A 24,479-nucleotide genomic window follows, 5' to 3' on the forward strand; every position below is an offset into this window, starting at 1 on the left:
GGAGAAAAACCATATGATCATCTCAATAGATGCAGAGAAAGCTTTCGACAAAATTCAACACCCATTTATGATAAAAACCCTACAGAAAGTAGGCATAGAGGGAACTTGTCTCAACATAATAAAGGCCGTATATGACAAACCCACAGCCAACATCGTCCTCATGGTGAAAAAGTGATACCATTTCCACTAAGATCAGGAACAAGACAAGGTTGCCCACTCTCACCACTCTTATTCAACATAGTTATGGAAGTTTTAGCCACAGCAATCAGAGAAGAAAAGGAAATAAAAGGAATCCAAATAGGAAAAGAAGAAGTAAAGCTGTCACTGTTTGCAGATGACATGATACTATACATAGAGAATCCTAAAGATGCTACCAGAAAACTACTAGAGCTAATCAATGAATTTGGTAAAGTAGCAGGATACAAAATTAATGCACAGAAATCTCTGACATTCCTATACACTAATGATGAAAAATCTGAAACTGAAGTCAAGAAAACACTCCCATTTACCACTGCAACAAAAAGAATAAAATATCTAGGAATAAACCTACCTAAGGAGACAAAAGACCTGTATGCAGAAAATTATAAGACACTGATGAAAGAAATTAAAGATGATACAAATAGATGGAGAGATATACCATGTTCTTGGATTGGAAGAATCAACATTGTGAAAATGACTCTACTACCCAAAGCAATCTACAGATTCAATGCAATCCCTATGAAACTACCACTGGCATTTTTCACAGAACTAGAACAAAAAAATTCATAATTTGTATGGAAACACAAAAGACCCCGAATAGCCAAAGCAATCTTGAGAACGAAAAACAGAGCTGGAGGAATCAGGCTCCCTGGCTTCAGACTATACTACAAAGCTACAGTAATCAAGACAGTATGGTACTGGCACAAAAACAGGAAGATAGATAAATGGAACAGGATAGAGAGCCCAGAGATAAACCCACGCACATATGGTCACCTTATCTTTGATAAAGGAGGCAGGAATATACAGTGGAGAAAGGACAGCCTCTTCAATAAGTGGTGCTGGGAAAACTGGACAGGTACATGTAAAAGTATGAGATTAGATCACTCCCTAACACCATACACAAAAATAAGCTCAAAATGGATTAAAGACCTAAATGTAAGGCCAGAAACTATCAAATTCTTAGAGGAAAACATAGCCAGAACACTCTATGACATAAATCACAGCAAGATCCTTTTTGACCCACCTCCTAGAGAAATGGAAATAAAACCAAAAATAAACAAATGGGACCTAATGAAACTTCAAAGCTTTTGCACAGCAAAGGAAACCATAAACAAGACCAAAGACAACCCTCAGAATGGGAGAAAATATTTGCAAATGAAGCAACTGACAAAGGATTAATCTCTAAAATTTATAAGCAGCTCATGCAGCTCAGTAACAAAAAAAACAAACAGCCGAATCCAAAAATGGGCAGAAGACCTAAATAGACATTTCTCCAAAGAAGATATACAGGTTGCCAACAAACACATGAAAGGATGCTCAACATCATTAATCATTAGAGAAATGCAAATCAAAACTACAATGAGATATCATCTCACACCAATCAGACTGGCCATCATCAAGAAATCTAGAAACAATAAATGCTGGAGAGGGTGTGGAGAAAAGGGAACACTCTTGCACTGCTGGTGTGAATTGGTACAGCCACTATGGAGAACAGTATGGAGGTTCCTTAAAAAACTACAAATAGAACTACCATATGACCCAGCAATCCCACTACTGGGCATATACCCTGAGAAAACCAGAATTCAAAACGAGTCACGTACCAAAATGTTCACTGCAGCTCTATTTACAATAGCCCAGAGATGGAAACAACCTAAGTGCCCATCATCGGATGAATGGATAGAGAAGATGTGGCACATATATACAATGGAATAGTACTCAGCCATAAAAAGAAATGAAATTGAGCTATTTGTAATGAGGTGGATGGACCTAGAGTCTGTCATACAGAGTGAAGTAAGTCGGAAAGAGAGAGACAGGTACCGAATGCTAACACATATATATGGAATTTAAGAAAAAAAAAATGTCATGAAGAACCTAGGGGTAAGACAGGAATAAAGACACAGACCTACTAGAGAATGGACTTGACGATATGGGGAGGGGGAAGGGTAAGCTGTGACGAGGCGAGAGAGTGGCATGGACATATATCCACTACCAAACGTAAGGTAGATAGCTAGTGGGAAGCAGCTGCATAGCACAGGGAGATCAGCTCGGTGCTTTGTGACCAACTGGAGGGGTTGGAAAGGCGGGTGGGAGGGAGGGAGACGCAAGCGGGAAGAGATATGGGAACATATGTATATGTATAACTGATTCACTTTGTTATAAAGCAGAAACTAACACACCATTATAAAGCAATTATACTCCAATAAAGATGTAAAAATAAAATAAAATAAAAATAATATTCCTGGCAAAGAAGGTATTGATACCATGCCTTGTTTCTGATAAGGGATGGTTCAGGTCAGAGCTCTTCTTTGGGAAGATTAATAGAGCAGAGACATGAAGGGGGAGAGATTAAGTGGTTGTCCCGGTAGTTCAAATGAGAAGTAATGAAATAATAAACCAGGATGGAGGTCGCTGAGATGAAAAGGAGAGGTGGGATATTATAAAGTTAGAATCAACAGATCAACAGACCTGAGAGTAGGGGCAAAAGGGAGAGAGGGCTGGTGACAGTCCTCAGGCAATTATAAATGTAGGATTAGACTTCAAGAGAGGAGTCAAGGTTGGAGACAGATTTAGGCATCATCCCCGCAGAGGTGATAATTGGACAGTGAGAGGGGAGAAGAACGCCAAGGAGGAGAGTACAGAAAAGGAAGGAAAAAAAGCCAGGGACCAAACCCTAGAGAATTCCTTTGCTTGGGAGGTAGAGAAAGACAAGGGGGGTGGAGGACAAGTGGCTCCAGAGATAGGGGAAGGACGGGAAGGCCAGTCTCCAGAGGAGCAGTGGATGCCCGGGGAAATGTTGCAGAAGGGAGTAGGAGGGGTTGAGATTCAGCCAATTATTTGATGGTTAATAAGTCAGTGACAAACTTTCAGAGATGAATTGCGAAAGCGTGTTATGAGGAGAAAACAGGAGCATAGAGATGACAGAAAACACTAAGTGCTCGACGTTCTCAATGTGAAAGGAAGGCGAACACCCCACAGAATTAAGCTCACCCCCCTGCCATGGGGAAACATTATTTACACTTGCCTGATTTGCTGTTTGCATCTCTGTGAAATGTTTGCAAACTCAGGATGCCGGGCCTACCAAGCCTTAGAATTAAGTGCGTGTGCCCGTGACTGGCACCATCCCTGACCAGGCAGAGCACTCTGGGGTCAGCATCTGCCTAAAGCTCCCCCCATCCCCTACGCCTGGGGCAGCACATCTGATCCTAAGAGGCAGTCTTTCTCAACAGCAGCAGGGACATTGCACAACAGGAGGGATAAGCCTCAATCAATAATCCGATGAGCAATTTTATAAAGTGGGGAAAACAGCACCGTGTTTTTGTTTTTCCCCCGCAGTGGTTCCAGCTATTAGTTGTCTTCTGAAGTGCAGGAAGGAACATGAGGGCAGCACTCTGGCCGCACAGGAGACCAGCCTCTGCTTTCTGCACCCCCAGCACAGACCAACCATCAGGGATTAATCCGCAGCTCAGGACGCACCTCAGCGCCACCCAGGCCCCCGGGGTGCCCATTTGTACCAGAGAGAGGACATAACCTCCTGCCTGAAGGCACCCACACTTGGTGGCTGCAGACAAGAAGGCTCCATGGGGCATTACGAACTCTGAGGGAGAAGAAACAGCAGCAGATAAAACCCCAAGTAGCCGAAATGCTGTTTTCATGCAAATGGTCCTAAGTAAAGTGAAAAGAGGCTGGCCTGGGAGGAGGGAAAGGAATGAGAAAAGGATGCAAGAGAAAAGCTGCGTTAATTCTAAACGGGAGGTTTTTCAGAGGCATTAGCCGCTCTTGAAGGAAATAAATAGACTTTCTCCCCACGTTTATTAAATTTCTATGATTCTCTTATTTAGGAGTCCTTTATTTTCAATGGAAAGAGGATAAAATTCAGGTATTTCCCAAAGAGAGGATCTCTATTACCTATTTACTGTAAAATGCCCAGAATTATTTCTTCAGGAAATGGAAAGATGAGAAACTTCCCTGAGGGAGAAGTGGGTATGGCAGGCCTGGGGCCTGGGGGGCGGCAGCAAGGCTGTGCCCCTCTCAGCCAAACAGAGGGAGTGGGAGAGGGTTCAAAGACATCAGAGGGTGACATGGGAAGAGCACGGGGTGTGTGGGAAGGAGGCCTGGTTCCAGTGCCACCTAATGGCATGTGTCATCTAACTTTAGTTTCCTCATTTACAGCATTGCATTATAAATAGTTCACCTCCCTTCTGTACTGTGAGAAGAAAATGGAATGAAAACATGAAAATGTGCCAGAAAAAAAAAATGGTTACCATTGTTCTATATAAATATAAGATGCTAATATACTTGAAAGAAGGAAAAAAAAATGTCTCCTGGTAAGGACATTTTTAAAAAATGAAGGGTCTCTGTCCCAGTGCGAAACAGCCACAGCAACTGTCCATCTCCACGTTCTGGATGGAACGCCCTGTCTAAGGGGACCCGGCGCTTCAGCGGGAAGTTGAGTGGCCCAAGGCTGCTGCAGGAGCGAACAGGAGGAGAAGCTGCAGGCCCTCTCCCTGGCTCAGGGGGCCCAGACATCTCAGCTGGGTTCTTTGCCCACCCAACGTGGTAACTCTTAACAGGCAACTGAACCCAGCGAGCTGCCCTATATTCAGGACAAATACATTCTACCTGTATCTGCTGTGTTCTGATTTAAAACCTCAATCTCAACTTCGAAAAGAGTTTTTGAACTGTTTCTTTTTTTCTCCTTGACCTGCTAAAAGTAGTTCAGATGAGTCATAATGGGTTTGGTTTGATGCAGAAGTGACCCGTTGCGTGTTGTGTAAAAATGCTAATCTTCCCCCAACCATTTCCAAATTCTTTAATTCCCCTGACACATTAATTCTAACTCCAACATAAAATGCCCCAATACCCCTGAGAATCCCAGGGAAGAAATTACAGCAATTTCCTACACTGGAATCAAATTCCAAGGTTGGAGAGCATGGGCCATGGCCTGGCATTAACTCAAACGTCCATGTGAAAGATTATGGCGGGCAGCTGTGATTCCATTAAAGGGGGCAATTTCAACTCCATTTCCTTGATAAACAGACACAAGCTCGCCCCTAAATTGGGCTTGATAGATTTGATTAGGGTAGAGTTTTTGGAGGTTGTGGTTTCTGCAGGAGAATTGCTATTTGATGTACAAGGCCAAATTGCACTTGAAATCTCCTTGCTTCCATAGAGGAGGGAGAAGGAAAAGGACCTAACACCTAGCCAATTGCTAGCATCCAAGCAGCAGGGGAGTCAAGCTGTTGTATTCAAAATATCTGTTAGGTATGCAGCCAGTGTGTGCTGTGGAAAGCGTGCCAGGCTCAGGGGAAACCATGATTAAAAGCAGCAAAACCAAATATTATTTAAACAAAGCAAAATGTACCCATCCGATTTCTTTAGCCCACGTGAATCTTTTTCAGGGAGAAGGAAAGACGTGTAACCTCCTTTGGGGACACCTGTGGTCCCATCTTTCAGAATTCCCACTGGGAGCGTAGGGCCTGGGAGGCAGGGAAGCTGAACCTCATCCTTTAAAGCACGTTCTCCCAGCACAAACACAGAATGATGGGCCAACTGACCGTCAGACCTCCTCGCCTGCTTGTTTCATCATGAATAAATGGGAAACAACACTTGTGTAGGTCAGCTCCACCGATAAGGCGATGGGGACTGTAATGACCTCTAAATTCCAAAAGTCGCAAACCCCTTTTGTGGGTAAATCTGTTTGCTTCCTAGGTATAAGCACTCCCAGGAACGCTCGGACACCTTCACGATTGCCCTTTCTGCCTGGCCCAGTGCCAAGGGCACAGGGAATTGAGATTTATTGCAGATCTGGAAGGTGCCAAGATCCACACTTGGAGCTTGACGTGCCCCGCCCCACATTAAAGCCACTCACGGTCTTGGAGGTGGCTACTGTTTCTTCATTTTTAATTAAAGGTAATCAGTTTCATAAGCGTTAAAGAAAAATGCCATGTCCTTGTAAGTGACAAGAGGCAGACTAGGATGTAAACTAGAACTGCCTGAGGCCAAAGTCCTACTCATTCCATCCCACGGGGCTGCCTCAGGTGATGCAGATGGGCTGTAAGAGCTCTGGTGGGAAAGAGGCCACACTGAGTCAGTAGTACAGGACAGGTTCCATCCTTGATGAAAAGCAGCAGAGCTTGAAGGACAGAGTCAGTATGAAGAGCAGATGAAAATGATACATGATTTAGATTACTGGAATTTAGCATTATATGAAGCAGTCATCAAATCAGCCTCCTTTAAAGAGAAAAATTGATTGGTAAGTGGCTGTCTTTTTTTTTTTTTTTTGCTGTACGCGGGCCTCTCACCGCTGTGGCCTCTCCCGCTGCGGAGCAACAGGCTCCGGACGTGCAGGCTCAGCGGCCATGGCTCATGGGCGCAGCTGCTCCGTGGCACGCGGGATTCTCCCGGACCGGGGCACGAACCCACATCCCCTGCATTGGCGGGCGGACTCTCAACCACTGCACCACCAGGGAAGACCAGCAAGTGGCTGTCTTGAGGAGACATGTGGAGATGGTGGAAGAGCCCTTAGGGACACGGGGTGCAATGCATCCTTCTGCTACCTGCCAAAATCCCTGTACTGTCCTTTGGGCATTTAACAGCTGTGGAGATTCATCAAGCATCATCTTCTGGGTATGTCACTAGGTATTAATGAAACCACTCTGGTACCCCAAATCGAAGCTATTTGAGAACCTGGGTCCCACCCACATGAATCTACTGTTTTACAAAAACACTACATTTTTATCCTGGAGCACTGTCTCCTCACACGAATATGTCCAAACTTGATATTTAATAGAATCTACCCCAACCATAATTTTGAAACTTTTCTGTGCTGTTCCCCGTCCTCCTGAACCTTCGACTTTACCGATTCAAACCAAGCCTTCAGAAGGGACTTTCTATATGGATCAAATACGTTCTTAAGAACATCAGAATATACTCTACCCACCCAGGAACGGAGCCAGACTCATAAATGTGCCAACTCTCTATTTACTTCCTCCTCCCTCTCAGAGCTACTCCCCTGTGTCCGCCTCAGAGAAGAAGTCGCTGGCTCTTGTAACTACTGCCTTGATCAGCTGTCACTGCATTCAGAGCTCCAGAACCCGCCTCCCCACTTCTGGCACACAGACAGAAACTGAAACTCCACTGAGCCAGGATGCGTCAGGCTGGACTCCAAAGCTGAAGACAACCCGACTTCCCTTCTGTCTTCAGGAGCCTTTAATCACCACTCCTCCCTTCCAATTAGACTCCTGAATGAATCCTACCCTATGGGTGGCCCACAAGCTACCTAAGGATGTAGAACAAATAAATGCAGTCCTTTTGGTTTGATCTGTACACCTGCAGGGTTTCTTCCTGATGCAAGAGTCAAAGGTACCTGTAAGCCCTGAGCAGACTATTCCAGACTTGGTCCCTGGAGCCCCTCCAGTGTTCTGTGCCAGGTACCACCCCCCAGCCTGACTCTGTGAATTACATGGGATGGTTTGAAGCAGCCTCTCCACTGTCATAGAGGATGCTCCTCGGGACTGGGGTCATACTGGGGTTTGGGAGTGGTGTCTAGAGCATGTAGTCACATTTATCTTTCAAGATGGATATTCTGAATTGATTATAAAGGGTGAGAGGCATTGGCAATTTTGCTTCCTGTTCTTTTTACTGTTTTAGAATTTTAATCAACGATTAATTAAACAAATATTTACACTGGTCTAATTGCAGGGAACGTATTATTGATTAAGATAGACATGAAGTCTGCTCTCATGGAACTTAATGGTCTAGTAGGGGAAAGATCGTTGAACAAGCAGTTAGAAGTTCACTGGCTGTTACCCTCTGCTTCCTGAAAGCACCTGCATAACCCAAAGCAGGTGCAGGTACAGATGGTCCTTTCCCATCTCCATGGAAGGAGACTGCAGTACCCTCAATGGCCCGAGATAATATCTCAGAATCCATAAAGTTGGAAATGATCTGGCTACAGCATATCTGATATTCACACATAAGTAGAAACGGGCAATGACAAAATATTGTTTGATAAATATAGATCAATAGACCTTTAACTGTTGGAGATGAAAGAACATAGGAAGTGTATTGTCTTTCTTTCTAGAAGTTAGGAAACCATAAGGTCAGCACCAACCGTAGTACCTAACATGTAATAAGCACTCATTCGATGTTTTTTAATTGAGTCAATCTAAAGAGTGCTATTTGCTCTAAAGTGATCAGGCTTTGGACCCCTCCTTCTTGCCAACCTTCCTACCACATCCTTGTCCTGGTGGGAGCCAGGCTGTAGGAGACTGGATGCATTGAAGCATCTGGAAGAGCCGCCCTCTGCTCCCTGCACGTAGACACTGATCCTCAGCGGAAGAAGAGAAGGACATGGCATCACGTGTGGGTCCTCTGACATCTCCGTGATAACAATGGCAGCTGGGAAGCGGTGCCCAGGGGAACCTGCAGACTACAGGCTGAACTTCCACACACATCATCAAGGCGAAGATCACGAGAGCCACTTCCTAGCGCATCTCCAGTTAATTTATTTTATCCTGTCTCCCATTATTACTACCCTTTTCTTGTTCGGGTCTTGTATCAATATGCTTGGCTAATTTTTTTCTGCCCAGCTGCCATCCTTGGGCAGAAGAACATCTGGTGTATCCCCAAAAGGCATTAGCCCATTAAGAAAGGCAAATTGATTTTTTTAAAATTTCATAAATCAGCAGTCAAATGAAAAATGTCATTTTAAATTATAAACGCAACCGAGTTGAATACACTGTTGCTACTTGTGCACAACTGGAATCATTTATGACTGCTTAATATCTGTGGGGGGGGCATTGTCATTTTCATTATGTGCTACAAGGTAAGATAATTATTTACTGGGGCTGCCATGGAATTGCCAACAATTACTTAATATCTGTTGGAAATTATACAACAGTTTTTAATTAGTGATACACACTAAAGTGACTGCTATTTTCCAACAAATACAAAAATCCATCCATGAGAAAAGACACCTGGGACTTACATTAGTAATTGTTCTAAAATGCATTATTGATCTACGCACGTTACCATGCGTGTTATTACTTTTCAATCTTTGAGGGATTCTTGCCTACATCAGCAAAAGAACAAAAAAGTAAGTAACAGCACCCAGGGTGGGCCTTCAGCTAGAGGAAAAGACATATATGTGAACAGGCCCCACGCGCCTTCTATGTCCTTAGACTCTCTCCCCGGGATGAACAGATACGTTGCTACAGGCGTACACAGCACTGTTCGTGCACGCATCTCTTCAGTTCAATGATGAATGCCTGGACGGTGGGAATCGGGCCTTTTTCTCAGGCTCCCTGCATCACATCCTCCCTTCTGGGACCACACCTAGAGTAAATGTTCTATAAAGAAGTTTGGATGAAGCTGTGGAACTGAGACAGTCCTTCACAAAATGCCTTTCATTGTTTTGTTGATGTTCTTTTGCTCGCCCTTGGACACCGCAGAGAAAAAAAACAATGTAAAAATGGTCTCACTAGTTTCTAATAAATGGTTTTAAGTCATTTAAATACTTGGTGTAAAGATTACCCAGGAATACCATTACTTACTGAACACATTATTCCGAATCTTTTAAAAAATTTTTTTAAAGCATTTAATTAGAATTACATTATTAGATCCTGCTAAGTATTTTCTTTATTTATTCATTAAACAATGAAGTGTTTTAATAAGAGAAAACAAAAGGAAGAAAGAGATTTTTTCTATTTAATCTTTTGCTAAATATTTCCATGACTTGCTAAGGATCACTTCCAAATACTTGTAAGTGTAATAAATTCAACCCCTCCTACATTAACTTGTTACTGCCTCCCTCTCTAGGAAGAAGGAAGGGAGGGTTTCATCCTCCCCAGAAGGCACTCTCTACCCTGGGCCATGCGTTACAGGGGACCGGCTGTTACTGAGCCTTTGCTCCCTCCCCCGCGGGGGCTCCACCGACCTCCAGCTCCAGCCTCTCACCCCAGTCATTGATGCCAAGGGTGTCCGCATTGCTTATACGCCCTGGGTCTCTCAGCTCCAAGTGCACCCTTTATATTCTGCCTGGTGATGATGCGGCTGGGATCCTGCAGACTAATTTCTTCTGTGCCACCTGGCTTCCTGCTGGCTCTTCAGCAGGGGACAGGAAGGATGGAAGGCAGGAAAGGGGACAGGGACTTGCTCCTTCCTGTTGGTGCCTGTTCCGTCAGCCTCACCCCACTAATGGCCTTTCACCCTGGCAGCAGTACTTAGTCCCAGGAACAGCTGGTCGGTTTCCAGCTTCTTTCTACACTCCCCAGCTCAGCTACTTGTTCCCGTCAGGAGGACGAGCGTGGGCAGTGGCCAAGCGCCCCGCCCCCCGGAGTCTGCTCCCAGCCCCACATAGCCCCTCCTCCGTGCTCCTGAGACCCTCCCTCTCCTCCTAGGGCTGGCCCCAGCTCGCAGGGCCTTTCTATAGATCCCACAAGTGCTGGTTTCTGACAATCCTAACTTCTTCCCCTTGTTCCCCAGCCCCAAATGGACTCCAGTGTTTCCTTTTGTCCTTTCAGTCTTCCAGCACCTTGTTGCCTGATTCCCTCTATTAGATGCTCTCGGGTGAAATAACTAGCGCGGGTTGCATCTTCCTGCCTGGCACTGATGTTACACCTCTACACACAGTGCCCATTCACAGCTCATGACATCCTCTCCATCAGAAACATCTTTCCTCTTCCTCACCTGCAGAATGTCTGATCTGCTGTCGTGGTTCAGCTCAGGCATCACCTGCTCCCAAAATGTTACCCTCCATGCTGGCCTGCACATCTTCTCTACGTCCCAGAGCGCCCTGTACATCTTTGTGACTGTGCACCTTACTCCATCACTTGGGTGTTTCTACGGTCCTTTCTGCCCAGTCAATTGTCCCCAAGACAGTGTTACAGCATGGGTCACTACCTCTCCCATACTTCCGACCACACCCAGCGTCTAGAATAAATATCACAAATTTCTACAGTTCGTCCTGAACTAATGTGCACGAGCCCCCTACTGGCCTAAATGTGAACTGAATTCCTAAGAGGATCCTGGGCCTCCACAGTTGTGGGACCAGGATTCTCACAGGGGAAACACCGGGTGAAAATGGCCTCGCTGTATTATGACAGGACACCGTTTTGCCATCAGAAAGACTCATAGGAAACGAGGATAAAAGTCAGCTTAGTGGTGACTGGGTATGGTATCGTTTCCTCAAGTTATATATTAAGCATTTGATCTTAGAAGAGTAGTCTATTTAAGGACAGTCCTGAAACACCACTAGTCCTTTCTTAAGTGATGCTAAGCAAATAGTTGATAAAAATATCCACTGCTGGGCTTCCCTGGTGGCGCAGTGGTTGAGAGTCCGCCTGCTGATGCAGGGGACACGGGTTCGTGCCCCGGTCCGGGAAGATCCCACATGCCGCGGAGCGGCTGGGCCCATGAGCCATGGCCGCTGAGCCTGCGCGTCCGGAGCCTGTGCTCCGCAACGGGAGAGGCCACAACAGTGAGAGGCCTGCGTACCGCAAAAACAACAACAACAACAACAAAAAATATCCAGTGCTTGTTGCTCACAAGCACCTGGACACTGCACTATCCCATTAAATTCTAACAATGACCCTATGAGGGCCAAATCACTAACCTACTTTGCAAAACTCCTTTTTTGCAAAAAGAAATCATTCACTATCTAATGATGAAGAAAAAAAATGATACTGAAAGGATGGGACTCGGGGGAAGTGAGGGAGACCTCCTTAGGAGCAAAATCTAAGGAAGCAACAAAAAAACTCAGTAATCAACACACATATGTTAATACAATATTTTTAAAAAGTCAAAATGAATATAAAAATCAACGATAAACAAGATATGAAAAATTCAGGCAAAGATCAGGTAAGTGTTGCTGATTTTTTCTTTGTTCTTGGGGTCTGATGTGGCAGCACTGCTTCCGAAACACGCACAAGATCTCAGAGCCAGTGAGATGTGGAGAAGGTGCAAACTCAGTCTCCCCAATGCCAAACCCTTATTCATCTACCGCTGTATGGCCAGGCTGACCATGACATTTATCTGTAGAAGGCACAGCCTACTGTAGCTTTCTGTGCTGAATGGAGTGCGATCCAGGTAGGGGCTTTCAAAGGACATGAATGATTTTCACATGTCGTATGGAACTTGCTTTAAACTCTACTCAATCTATCTCTGGTTTCAGATGCCATGCATTTTAGGGCTAAAAGGTGCAGTTTTGACTTTATATGTACTACTTATTCATTTATTCATTCATTCATACATCCATTTGTTCAACTAATAGCCACTGAGCCCCCATTTTGTATTCAGTCTATTACCATTCTTTATTCAAGTACTTTCGGAGTTCAATGAATTAATCAGAAAAAAAATGAGCAAGGAGAGAAATTCTATCTGCCTGAGGATAACTCCTAAGGAATACAGTAGTAAACTGTGGATGAGAAATAAAGGCAGACTACGTACGTTACAGTATTCATTTGTACCTGAAACTAGAGACCATGGAGACATCAGGGGACTTGTCTGGCTAGTGGCTACTGCAGATGTATTATCTGAGTCCTGAGTATCACTGAGTTAAAGGAGTGCCCTTTTCCTCTGCTGCCTTAGTTTAAAGCAGGTCATGACAAAATGCTCACCCGGGTGCTAAAGACTGGCTTATACACCAAATGCCAGTGTGACTGCCCAGGGGTCCAATGGAGAGATGGAGTTAGCTCCCTGGCCAGTGGTGCAGCAGAGAGCACGGGGTTGCGAGGTGGGAGAGGGGCACCAAGGCGCTCAGCAGGCTGAGGCTGGCATCGCGCTTCACACCCTCCCAAACCCCTTTCCTTTCTGACAACCAGCATCCGCTTGCTTGGAGAGTCCAGTGGTCTGAGGTGATCACACCCAGCACATACCTGTAGATGGGTATCCTGTCTGTCCCACAGTAACAGCTCAGACAAATGGTAAATTCTGAGGCCTTTTAATCTTATCTCACAAATCAATCCCTCCAGCTCTCTAATCATTCTTGTTGCTCTGTGGTGACAACATTTCCATTTGTCTACCTCTCTCTGACACAGAAATGACAAGAAGCAGAGCCCAGCACAGCAGCTGGAAGGTAGCGCTGGACCCCATCTCCATGTTCTGATGCTCAGACTGAAGCAGAAGCCCCCAGACTTTGCATCTCTGCTTTAGGAACCTTCCACCAGGATCTCTTCCTAGCACACTGATTCCCGTTTTTGGAAAAAAAAAAAAAAAAAAGAGTGGGAGGAGGGAAACATGATATGTCAGGTTTGCAGAATAGAGGGATTTAAAATGGTCTAAAAGAAGATTCTGCCCCTGGTTCCGAAAGCCGGCACTATTACAGGGCTATGGAAGGGGCTGTACAGATTCCAATCAGACTACCGGGAGGGAAATACGCAGGTGCTTTGTCTTCAGGAAGTTGTTCAACATCTCTGCTACTCAGTTTTCATGTCTATTAAATGGAGATAATGCTTCCTAGTTGGTAGGGCTGCTTCAAGTTAAAGGAGATAACACAGCAAAATACTGGGCATGGTGTCTGGCATGCCTTTATTCGATCATTAACCAATATACATTGAGTCTGTGCCAGGCATGAAGTTCTGGGGTTAGTGTACACATGAGGCTCAGCACGGCACTGTCATCAGTGTCATTAAAAATGATAACAATGAAAGAAGTCGTAGCAGCCAAAGAGTCGTAGCATTTCCATGATTATTACGATGAAAATTATTCTGCAAATATAGCTGGCTCCACGTCAGCCTCTCGGACCACAGCCCCAGGTGGAGCTCAGTGTTTTGCAATTTTAGTGATGGAGATGAATAATGGAAACCTGAAAAGTCCTTCTAAACAGCGGCAGCTCTGGCTAAGGAGAGGTCCCACGGCCTGCATTTAAATGGGACCGTCTCCACTCAGCTTCCAGATGTGCATCTGCCCACCTGCATTCTGGGGAATCTCACCCAGACTCTTCCATTTTATAGGAGAGAGAACTGCTGCTAAGAGAAATTAAGCAGCCTAACTAAAGTAGGTATCATTCATTCCACAAGTACGTGTTGATACTTATAAACAGATATTGGACAAGTTATGCAGACAACAAACCATTTTTATAGCCTAAGCATTCTTCCTATATATCAAATCAACTACCTTTATGCTTACTCTTTTTAACTGGAAAACAAAACGAAAGCAATAGCAGTTCAAAGAGCAAGGGCCATGCCCGGCATTTCGGGGGGAATGGTGTGGAGAGGCCAGGCCCATTTGTTAGGGACGTCTAATCTGCATCCTTTGCTGCCTCTGATGGAATAAGCAATGAGCTTGGAGGTGACGGTCAGAGAGAGAACTTTATGCGGAGGTGGTGGCAGCACTGTGTAGCCGTGGAGAGAGGCGCTCTCCTGGTGGGGGGCCGTTGGAGGCTGGGCTAGAATGAGACTGAAACCATCAAGGTGTAGAATTGGAACTTGGGCTTAAGTCCGGTCAGGCAGGCGATCTACCACCAGGAATAAGCCAAGGCTTGGAGGATCAGAAATCCACGAGAACACACTCTGATCAGAGGATGCTGCAAGCAGGGGAGCAGGAATCCCCATCAGGACCTGAACTTATTCGAGGACACAAGCCACATTATGCCCATGACACTGTCTATTTGTTGATCTCTTTTTGTTTTTTGCCGGGATGCTGAGTATGGAGAAACCTTTTCCACCGTATTAAAATGTCATTCCTTAAAAGGATTTGAATGTTATTTAAGAGATAAAGGTCAAGGTAAGGGGATTAGTCATGTCCCAAATACAGACAGCAGAATCCTTTTCTTGCTGTAACAGTTATTAGGTACCAGTAATAAAGAGCCTATTAGGTGCCGGACACTGGTTCTACATCCATTAACTTTAAGGCTTACTGCAAAAAGCCCTAGGAAGTAGACTTTGCTGTTTCTATCTTTAGATGAGTAACCTGAGGTTCAGTGAGATTAAATAACTTGCTTCGAATCACACAACCGATTAAACTTGGATCTTCACTTCAGTCTTTAGCTCCAGAGTCATACCTGGCTGTCTTTCACCTTCTAAGGGTCTTTTTACTAAATTCCTACTCACTCAGTTATTCACTGATGCCTTCATTCATTTACTCAACCCACAGATACTTACCAAGCACAGCAAACCTTCGGTATTAAATGCTGGATGTAGCGCGGTAAACCAGGTTATTCTTGTAAAAGCCACCTAGGCTGTGGAAGTCATGGCGGTGGCCATCCTTCACGGGTGGCAATGACTGGGAAGGGGCATGAGGGGGTTCTCAGACGTTCATAGTGTCCTGCTGCTCGATCTTGGTGCTAGTTACATAGATGTGCTCAGCTTGGAAAATGTATGAAGTTGTACATTTTTATGTTACGTGGACTTTTCTGTACGTACATATCTATGTAGGTATAGGCACACACGTACACAAATGACACAATGAAATTGTAAACACGCAAAAACAAATAAAAGAGGAAAAAAGATACTGTCTTTGGCTTTAGAAAGCTAATGCTATCCAGAATTGTTTAAAAAATCACTCTTCCATACCAGAATGTCTGAAGGTACTCTATTCATATTGATGTCAGGTGTTGCTTACTTTTCTGTATACTTTGCCCTACTTTATATGTACTTAGCTTGAAGGAGTTAGGACCAAACTAGCCTTGACTCCCTCTTGCTTGTTCAGACAATTGTGCAAAATCATTGGACTAGGAGAGAGAAAGCCTGGGCTTCGTCGCTGTTCTTTACTAACCTGTACATTCAGGCATTGCCCTAAACAGGTTTAACCTGATTCCTCACAATAACACCCACAATACAGGGTGATTTCAAGGATCACATGTGTTTAGTAAAGCTTAAAGTGCTACTACTAATTAGTAGTCATTGTTGCTGCTTGCATTCTCAGTTCCACTAGAGACCTCTCCAAAGATATTTTTGAGTGATTCAAACAGACCTGGCAAAGTGGTGACCTGAATGCTTCTCTTTTCTCCTTATTTCCGACTTTAATCTGTCTTTCTTGAGCCATGTCTGAGGCCAAAGGGAAGGCTGATGCGAGCAACTCTGCTGGAATTGCTGTGAAGAGAATTTCTATCGGACTTTCTCTCCTGAGAGCTGGAAAAGAGCCAGAAATTATCTGCAGGGCATCTTTGTCCAGACTAGAAACTGCTGGACCTTGGGACAAACCTCTCCCACAGCAAACTGCGGGATTCTAGGTGGAAGATCGAATCCCAACATCTGCCTGGTTTGAATGGCCTGGTTCTCCCGGGTCCTCAGGAAGCCTAGGAGGAGCTGAACATGTGGGCTGAGTCCTCCTTGCTCCTGAGGCCAGGAGGGGAAGAGGAAGTGATCCCTAGGAGGAGAGACTGCTTCACCCTCCAGCACCTAACTAGTAATTTCTGAACAAGACCTGAATCCCAATCTATTGAAAAAGAAAAATAATCTATTCAAGGAGCACCAGAAGTTAGAGAATCACATGCTCAGCGAAACAGAGTTGCTAGAGATGACAAAGTGAATTAAATATAGATACATATTATATATATATATAATATAATATATACACAAAGAGAGATTCAAGTGCAGCACACAAGTATATCTGAAGTTTAAAAAATTGCATAATTTCTTAACCAAAAAATTCTATCGTTGAACAGAAAGAGAGAAGCCACTGTTGAGACTCAGATTAGCTGCCCAGAATATCAGGGGCAAAGTATATCTCAAAGCACAGATTCAAAGGATTAAAAGACGACAGTCATGAGGATAGACACAGGAGTTTAATAGGCAAAAAAAAACTTGTTTTATATAGAAAAAAAAAACTGAGAAGAGAGAGGCAAAATCTGAGCAAATAATGGAAGAAACTTTGGGGGAGCTGAGGATAGCCCTGAATCTGAATACTGAAGGGGTTCACTCTACTCCAGACTGGATTGGTAAGAAAACACATGGCTCAGCATATCGCAGTAAAATTCTGGAATTCTATGTAAACATACAATCATGTAAACTCCTACATAGAGAGTAGCTTACAGAGGGAAAGAATCAGACTGGCTTTGAACTCATGGGCAACACAAGGAGTAGACGACAAGGATGTAAGACCCACAGATAACTGAGAGCAAAGGACGACAGTGTGAGAATCCTGTGCTCCTTCAAGGTATCATTCACCTGTCAGAGCAAAAGAAAGTAGTTGAGACGAGGCAGTAACTCAGGGACTGCTTAATGCATACGGCGGATCTGAAGGAAATGCCAAGAGCAGCTCGGAGCAAACAAGGAATGAGGCACAACAGAGGCTTCAGGGCAAAGACGAGAGAAGAACGGGAGAAAGAAATCAGCACCTCTCTGGTTCCTCCCAGAGCTGAGCTGATGAGGAGAGCTTGCCCGGGAGTGTGTTTAAATCCATCCTCGGCAAGGAAGGCAAGTACACTCCACCCACATACATAGCAAAAGATAAAAACTGTCCAGAATGCTGCATCAAAACCTAGAATTTCAGGTTGGGAGGAAAGAAAGCGGCGGAAGCAAGCGAAGAATAGCAAAGATTCGATGTGTGGTAAGGGTGGGGGGGAGGGGGGGAAGAAGGGACGTTTTCCAAGCATCATGTCTAGTCGGGGAGGATTGGAGAAAAAAGAGCATTTTTCTAGATGAGAGTCAATCCTAGTGTAGAGGTTATATTTTACGTTGTTTTCAAATAATAGGGAGCAAATATGTGTCTGATTGTGTCAGCAAAGAAGACTATAACTGCTAATAATACAGAATGGAACTTCTAAAAATACAAAAGGGGAAACGAAGGATGAATAGTCATTAAGATGTAATAGGTGTATATCTATGTATCTATCAATGTGTCTATGTATCTATCTTGCATCTATGTATGTGTGTATCTATCTATTATCTCTCTATCATCTATGTATGTATGTATCTATTATCTATCATCTATCTATCATCTGTCTGCCTTATACAATATAGTCAATTGTATAAAACAAAATTATCCATGATGCAAGAGACACTTGATAAAAATAGGTATAATAGGAAAGAGTAACACAACTTTCCTAGAATTTGGCACACTTCGTAGACAAAAAGTGATAAAAAGATAGAAGAATTGAAGAATATAGTCAATAAAATTGACCTCACATGTACTCTTACACTCTTATATGTTATATTTAGATAGTATTAATTTATATACGTACAAGGTGTCATTTAAAAAACTAATCTTGCACTGGACTACAAGGAAACTTGAAGACATTTTAAAAATAAAAGATTTTACAGGCAGCATTCTCTAATCAAAATTCCTTAAATTAGGGCTTCCCCGGTGGCGCAGTGGTTGAGAGTCCGCCTGCCGATGCAGGGCACGAGGGTTCGTGCCCCGGTCCGGGAAGATCCCACATGCCGCGGAGCGGCTGGGCCCGTGAGCCATGGCCGCTGAGCCTGCGCGTCCGGAGCCTGTGCTCCGCAACGGGAGAGGCCACGACAGTGAGAGGCCCGTGTACCGCAAAAAAAAATTCCTTAAATTAGAAATAAATAATGAAAGCATGATGGAAAACCTTTACCTAGAAAATAAGAAACATATCCCAGATCATCTTTGGGTCAGAAAAGGTAATTGCAAGTTATCAAAAAGCAAGATAAATTAAAATATTGCACATCAAGTCTATGGAACACCAGGAAAAATGTATCCTTAATTGTCTTTATTATTAATGAAGAGAGATGAAAAATGGATGAACTAAATAATTGTCTTAAGAAATTAGAGAAAGAACAACAAAATAAGCAAACACACCTAGGAAGAAGGGATCAACATGGATGCAATCATAAATTCATTTAAAAAAACAAATATAAAAAGAGAAGGGAAAAACTCCAAAGTCAGTTCATTGAAAAGTCCTTTGTGAGCCTGAGTAAGAAGAAAATGGCAAAAGCAAATATAGGCACAATTAAGAGTGAGGACATAGAAAGAAGAAGAGAAAAATACTGAATCCGTACAAACTAAAGCATTTTAAGAGAACAGTACATGAAACTCAACAGCAACGTGGACAAGATGTACATCCTAGCGAAATCCAAATGTACAGAAAATTCCCCTCAGAAGTGGAAATCCTGAACAGATCAAATTAAACACCTGCTAGTTTTAATAGGAATCAGGACCAGATGGGTTCACAGTTGAAGTTTAACTAACCGTTAAATTCCAGTGGTATTTGAAATATTCCAGGTTACAGGAAAAAAAGAATTTCCAAATTTGTTTTATAAATCCAGTATTATATTAATGCCAAAACCTAATAAAAATATTAGAAATCCATTTCACTCTTGCATATAGACACAATTATTAAAATATTAACAGAATTGAGCAATTAACTAAAAAATATTATATTGTAATAAAGTATGGCTTTCTCCTGGGGCCAGGGGGACTCTAAGTAAAACTCTAATAGAATCAAGAGATTACTGGAAATTAGAATTGGTTGAGAGCAGCAATTTCAGCTTAGGACCTTTGAAAAATTATCTCTCTACCTTAACGAGTGTAGTTTCTGTAGTTAATTAGAGGTTTAGTTTTAGCTCTCAAAGACGATAGTGAGTGCAGATTTAGTAACATTATTGCTCACAGAATGACATATGCGTGGATGTTTACAGAAACACAGAGTTTATATAATTCTCTTTGTGCCCTTCCATCACTTTAAAAAGAAAAGCACATGACAAAACTCAATGGACAGGAATAGTCTATGGCCAACAGACTGGATGGACCTCTGTGTATGCCTCTCCAGACCTGTATCTAACTTCTCTTGGTAGCCAGCACTTATGATGCAACAGTCTCCTGCAGGTGCAATCTCTAATTTAAATGTTACCAATTAGAGCTGGACCTTAACACAGTTTGGGATTCTCCTTTCATATTTAACTAACATGATAAATCTAAAAGATCAATCGCATCTTTGTACTTATTGAGCTCTTTAAGAGTGCTTTACTTATTTTTTCAAAATTCCCAGTGCCCATTGCTGTTTCTTGATCTCCTTGGTTTCTTGCGGGCGCTCAGAAATCATCTGGGACATTAAATTATGCTGAACTAAAGTGTGCCTTCCTCGAGTCTCTGTTTGACTTGAATAATGAATAATCTCAAGAAGCATCCAAACCTGGGAGTCTCAGCATCACTTTTACCAAAATTGCAGACATTGCATTTGCAAGGCATTCATGAGCACAAATATGTTCAAACATCCCTAACCCCAAGGCACAGGTGAAGCTTTCAGCTCACCTTATAGCGTGCTCACGTTGGCAAACACATCAAGATGCAGGCTGTCCAAAAGCTAGACATGCCACATTGTTAATGCTCAAGTCACTTTGATGAGCAACGAGGTCAGCTATAAGACTTCTCTTAAATATTTTCAAGCTAAAGACATTTTTTTCCAGGTTGTGTAAAACTTTGAGGTCTTAACCAAGCCCATGCTTAAATACTTTAGAAGACAGAAAGCTCTTCCCTGAAGAAAACGCTGGCTCTACCTGAAAGAAACCCTGCTGTCCCCACCTGTTCTAAAGCGAGATAGCCTTCTGTCTGGCTCTTCACCTTTCACAACCGAATGACATCTTCCTCCCCGTCTGTTACGGGAAGCATATGGCCATCCCAGCAACATAGGATGCTTTGCACTCCAGGCACTTGTTAAAGGATGCAATCATAAATTGTCAGTTTCAGCATCAGACAGAGGCTCTCCTAATACATCTGAAATGAGGAAGACAGTTTAATAGGCATATAAACTATTTTTTCCCTTTATTCCCTTCTAGTGCTACTACCTCTGTATTAAGTTAGATGATCAGAAAGCGATGCCTTAACCTTGTGTCCCAAACTGACCATTTTTTATCAGGTCTCCATCTTAGCGTCACCTCCTCTGCCCTCTTGGGCACAAGGACAGTTTCTATGAGCAGAGTTTCTGACTTTTTCAAAAAACTCTCTTCAAGATACCATTTACCTCATTACAAAAGTTCACTGTCCCCATAATAAAGTCTGTCTCGATTTCTGCTCCGGAAACACATTTTCTATCAGAAAATTGTCATGCTTTCTTTCAGTGGAAAAGGATAATTAAGTAATACTGCATAATTTCTTTGTTAGCTTTAGCTGCCAAAGGCTCAATTGTAAAATTAGCTTTCCTGGGTATCTGGAAGGATCGACTCTTTCATTTCTGAGACTTTTTCTGATCTTTTTTAAATCTCTGTTTCATTGCACACTACGTTTAACTTGTTAAAATTCACGTAATCTTGATTTTTGCTTCTGCTCTGGCTTTGGCTTCACCACAGCTCAGGTGCTGTCATTCTGGCGGGCTTGCCTGGCCCCCTCCTATGGCTCATGCTCTTATATAACAAGACGAGAGGGCTGTACAGTTCAGCTCCAGCAAGACTGATAAAGAAAATTGTAAATCTTAATTCCAATGCACAGGCTGATCATCCCTTGCTGTTTTTTGTTCATTTGTCTGTTTTGTTTTTGATGATGAATCCAGTGTCTTTGGTAAAAGGAATCCTACATATGTATATATACAGTCAGGAAGATTTAGGACTGTAGTCTTTGTAGATCCTGATTGTATTTGGTAGAGTTGACTAGGTTGCTTGTAAAGAGTACTTACATACTACTGCAAGGGCAATAAAAGTGGATAAAACTAATATTTTAATTAGTTTATTTTGATGAAAATTTGAATACATGAATTCAGAGAGAGAGAATTTAGAAAATACAGAAAGGCCAAAAAGAGAAATTTAAAACCATCTGTAAACTCACTCCTGTCAACTTTATTAAGGTATATTTTACATATGATAAAATGCAACCGTTTAAAAGTGCACAGTTCAACGACTTTTGACAATTATATACACCCATATAAGTACCACCAAAATCAGGCTTTAGAACATTTCCCAAACCTCTCCAAATTAGCTCAGGTCCCTTTCCAGTGTATTTCACCAACCCTCCCTCTACTTCCCCCCCTCCGACTCTGATGCCAGGCATCTCACTCTGCTTTCCTCTCACTGTAGCTTGGTTCTGCCATTTCTAGAACGTCATGGGATTGAAATCCAATATGTTCTTCTTTGTGTCTAGCTTCTCTGGCTCAGCATGATGCTTTAGGATTCATTCATTCTGTTTTGTGTATCAGTATTTCAGTACTCAATAGAATTCCAACTTACAGCTATAATACAAATTTTTTATCCATGCACTTTTTGATGGACATTGGAATTATAACCAGTTTGGGGCTATTATGAATGAAACTGCTATGAACATTTGAGTGCAAGTCTTTGTGTGGACAATTTTCATTTACCTTAGGTAGATACCTAGGGATTGATAGGTCATATATTACGTGTATATTTACTTTTATAAGAAACTACAAAATTATTTTCCGAGGTGATTGTATAATTTTACACTCCTAACAGCAATATACGAGAGTTCCACTTTTCTCACATCCTATTAACACTTTCTTTTTTGGTCTTTTAAATTTTATCCTTTCGAGAAGGTGGGAAGTTGTACTCTTTGCTGTTTTAATTTGCATTCGCTTGACGGCTTGTTTGATGCTGAGAATCTCCTCATTTGATTATTGACATTTCATAAATCTTCTCTTGTGAAGGAGTTTTTAAACACTGGGCCATCAAAAATTATGTTATTTGACCACTTACTATTAAATTGTAAGACTGGTTTATAAATTATGAATATAAATCATTTGTCAGATACATGCACTAAGAATATTTTCCTCCATTCTGTGGCTTGCCTTGCTATATTCTTAGACTTCTAAAGAGTAAAATATTACAATTTTGATCAAATTCAATTTATTAGTTTTTTTCTTTTGGTTTACACTTTATGTGTCAGATCTAAGGACTATTTACCTACCCACAGGGTCATAAAAATTTCCTCCAACTTTTTTCTAGAAATTTTTTAGTTTTCATCTTTACATTTAGATCTGTGGTTCATTGAGTTGAGTTTTGTGCAAGATACGAGGTAAGGATGGATTTTTATCCATATTGATATCCAGATTTTTAGTACTATGCACTGAAAAGGCAATCTTTTCCCCTCACTTAATTTTCGTGGCACCCTTGTTAAAAATCAGCTGATTACATGTATATGGCTATTCTAAATCAGCTTATCAATTTCAATAAAAAATCATGCAGAGATTTTGATTGGAATTTTGGTGAACCTATACATATATATGTATGTAAAATTTGGGAAGTATTGAGTATTGACATCTTAAGTGTACTGTCTTCCAATTCATGTGTATGGTACATCTCTTCTCTTTTATTCAAGTTTTCTTTAATTTCTCTCAGCAATGTTTTCTAGTTTCAAGTGAATAAGCATATGTATGTAAAACTACATGTTTTTTAAAATCCATATCTAAATATTTCATGTTTATTTTGATGCTACTGTAAATGAGACTTTTTAGAATAGAATTTTCCCATTCATTATTAGTGTACAGAAATAAACTTGGTTTCTGTACATTGATCCTGTATTATACAACCTTTCTAAATTCTGAGGCTCAAAGTGAGGGATGAAAAAAGATTCCACATTAAAGAAAACCATAAGAAACCAAGGGTAGCTATACTTATATCAGGCAAAATTAAACAAATAGGTTTAAGTCAAACTGACAAAACTAGCTAGACTTACAAAGAGAGAGAGAGAGAGAGAGAGAGACAAGAACTCAAATAAATAAATTCAGAAATAAAAGACATTACAACTGATACCACAGAAATATTTTTAAAAATGATGAGACTATTATGTGCAATTATATGCCAAAAAATTGGACAACTTAGAAGAAATGGATAAATTCCTAGAAAAACACTACCTCCCAAGTATGAATCATGAAGGATTAGAAATCTGGACAGAACAATAACAAGCAAGCAGATTGAATCAGTAACCAAAAATTTCCCAACAAAGAAAAGCCCAGGACCAGATATTTTCACCGGTGAATTGTACCAAACATATTAAGAATTAATACCAATTCTTCTCAAAATCTTCCCCAAAAATGAAGAGGAGGGATATTCTTAAAATCATTTTATGAGGCCAGAATTACCCTAATACTAAAGCCAGTTAAGGATATTATAAGAAAACTATAGGGTAATATCCCTGATGAATGCAAAATTTTCAACAAAATACAAGCAAACCAAATTTAATAGCACATTAAAAGAGTCATATACTATAATCAAATGGAATTTACCCCTGGATTCAAGAATAGTTCAACATATACAAATCAATAAATGTGATATGCCACATTAATAGAATGAAAGATAAATATCATAGGTCATTTCAATAATTGCAGAAAAGTATTTGACAAATTCAACCTCCAATCATGACAAAAGTTCTAAACAAATTGGGTATAGAGGGACAATACCTCAACATAATAAAGGCCATATAAGATAAAC

At 42.0% G+C, this 24,479-nt stretch overlaps 1 protein-coding gene and 1 long non-coding RNA gene across 4 annotated transcripts in view; both read right to left on the reverse strand.

Moving 5' to 3' along the window:
- The window catches only part of LOC113612776 (neurotrimin), a 933,717-nt gene that overhangs the window by 513,557 nt on the left and 395,681 nt on the right, over positions 1-24,479 (reverse strand). The gene's annotated exons all lie outside the window — the stretch shown is intronic.
- Positions 47-24,479, reverse strand: LOC113612777 (uncharacterized). Its single transcript, XR_003429959.1, has 3 exons — positions 24,425-24,479; positions 8,229-8,234; positions 47-79 (listed from the first exon to the last, which is right to left on the reverse strand). It is a non-coding gene; the product is annotated as an uncharacterized LOC113612777 (long non-coding RNA).

This window comes from Aethalodelphis obliquidens, unplaced genomic scaffold (assembly GCF_003676395.1).
Source record: "Aethalodelphis obliquidens isolate GAN/ISIS:26980383/991018 unplaced genomic scaffold, ASM367639v1 scaffold82, whole genome shotgun sequence".
NCBI lineage: Eukaryota > Metazoa > Chordata > Mammalia > Artiodactyla > Delphinidae > Aethalodelphis > Aethalodelphis obliquidens.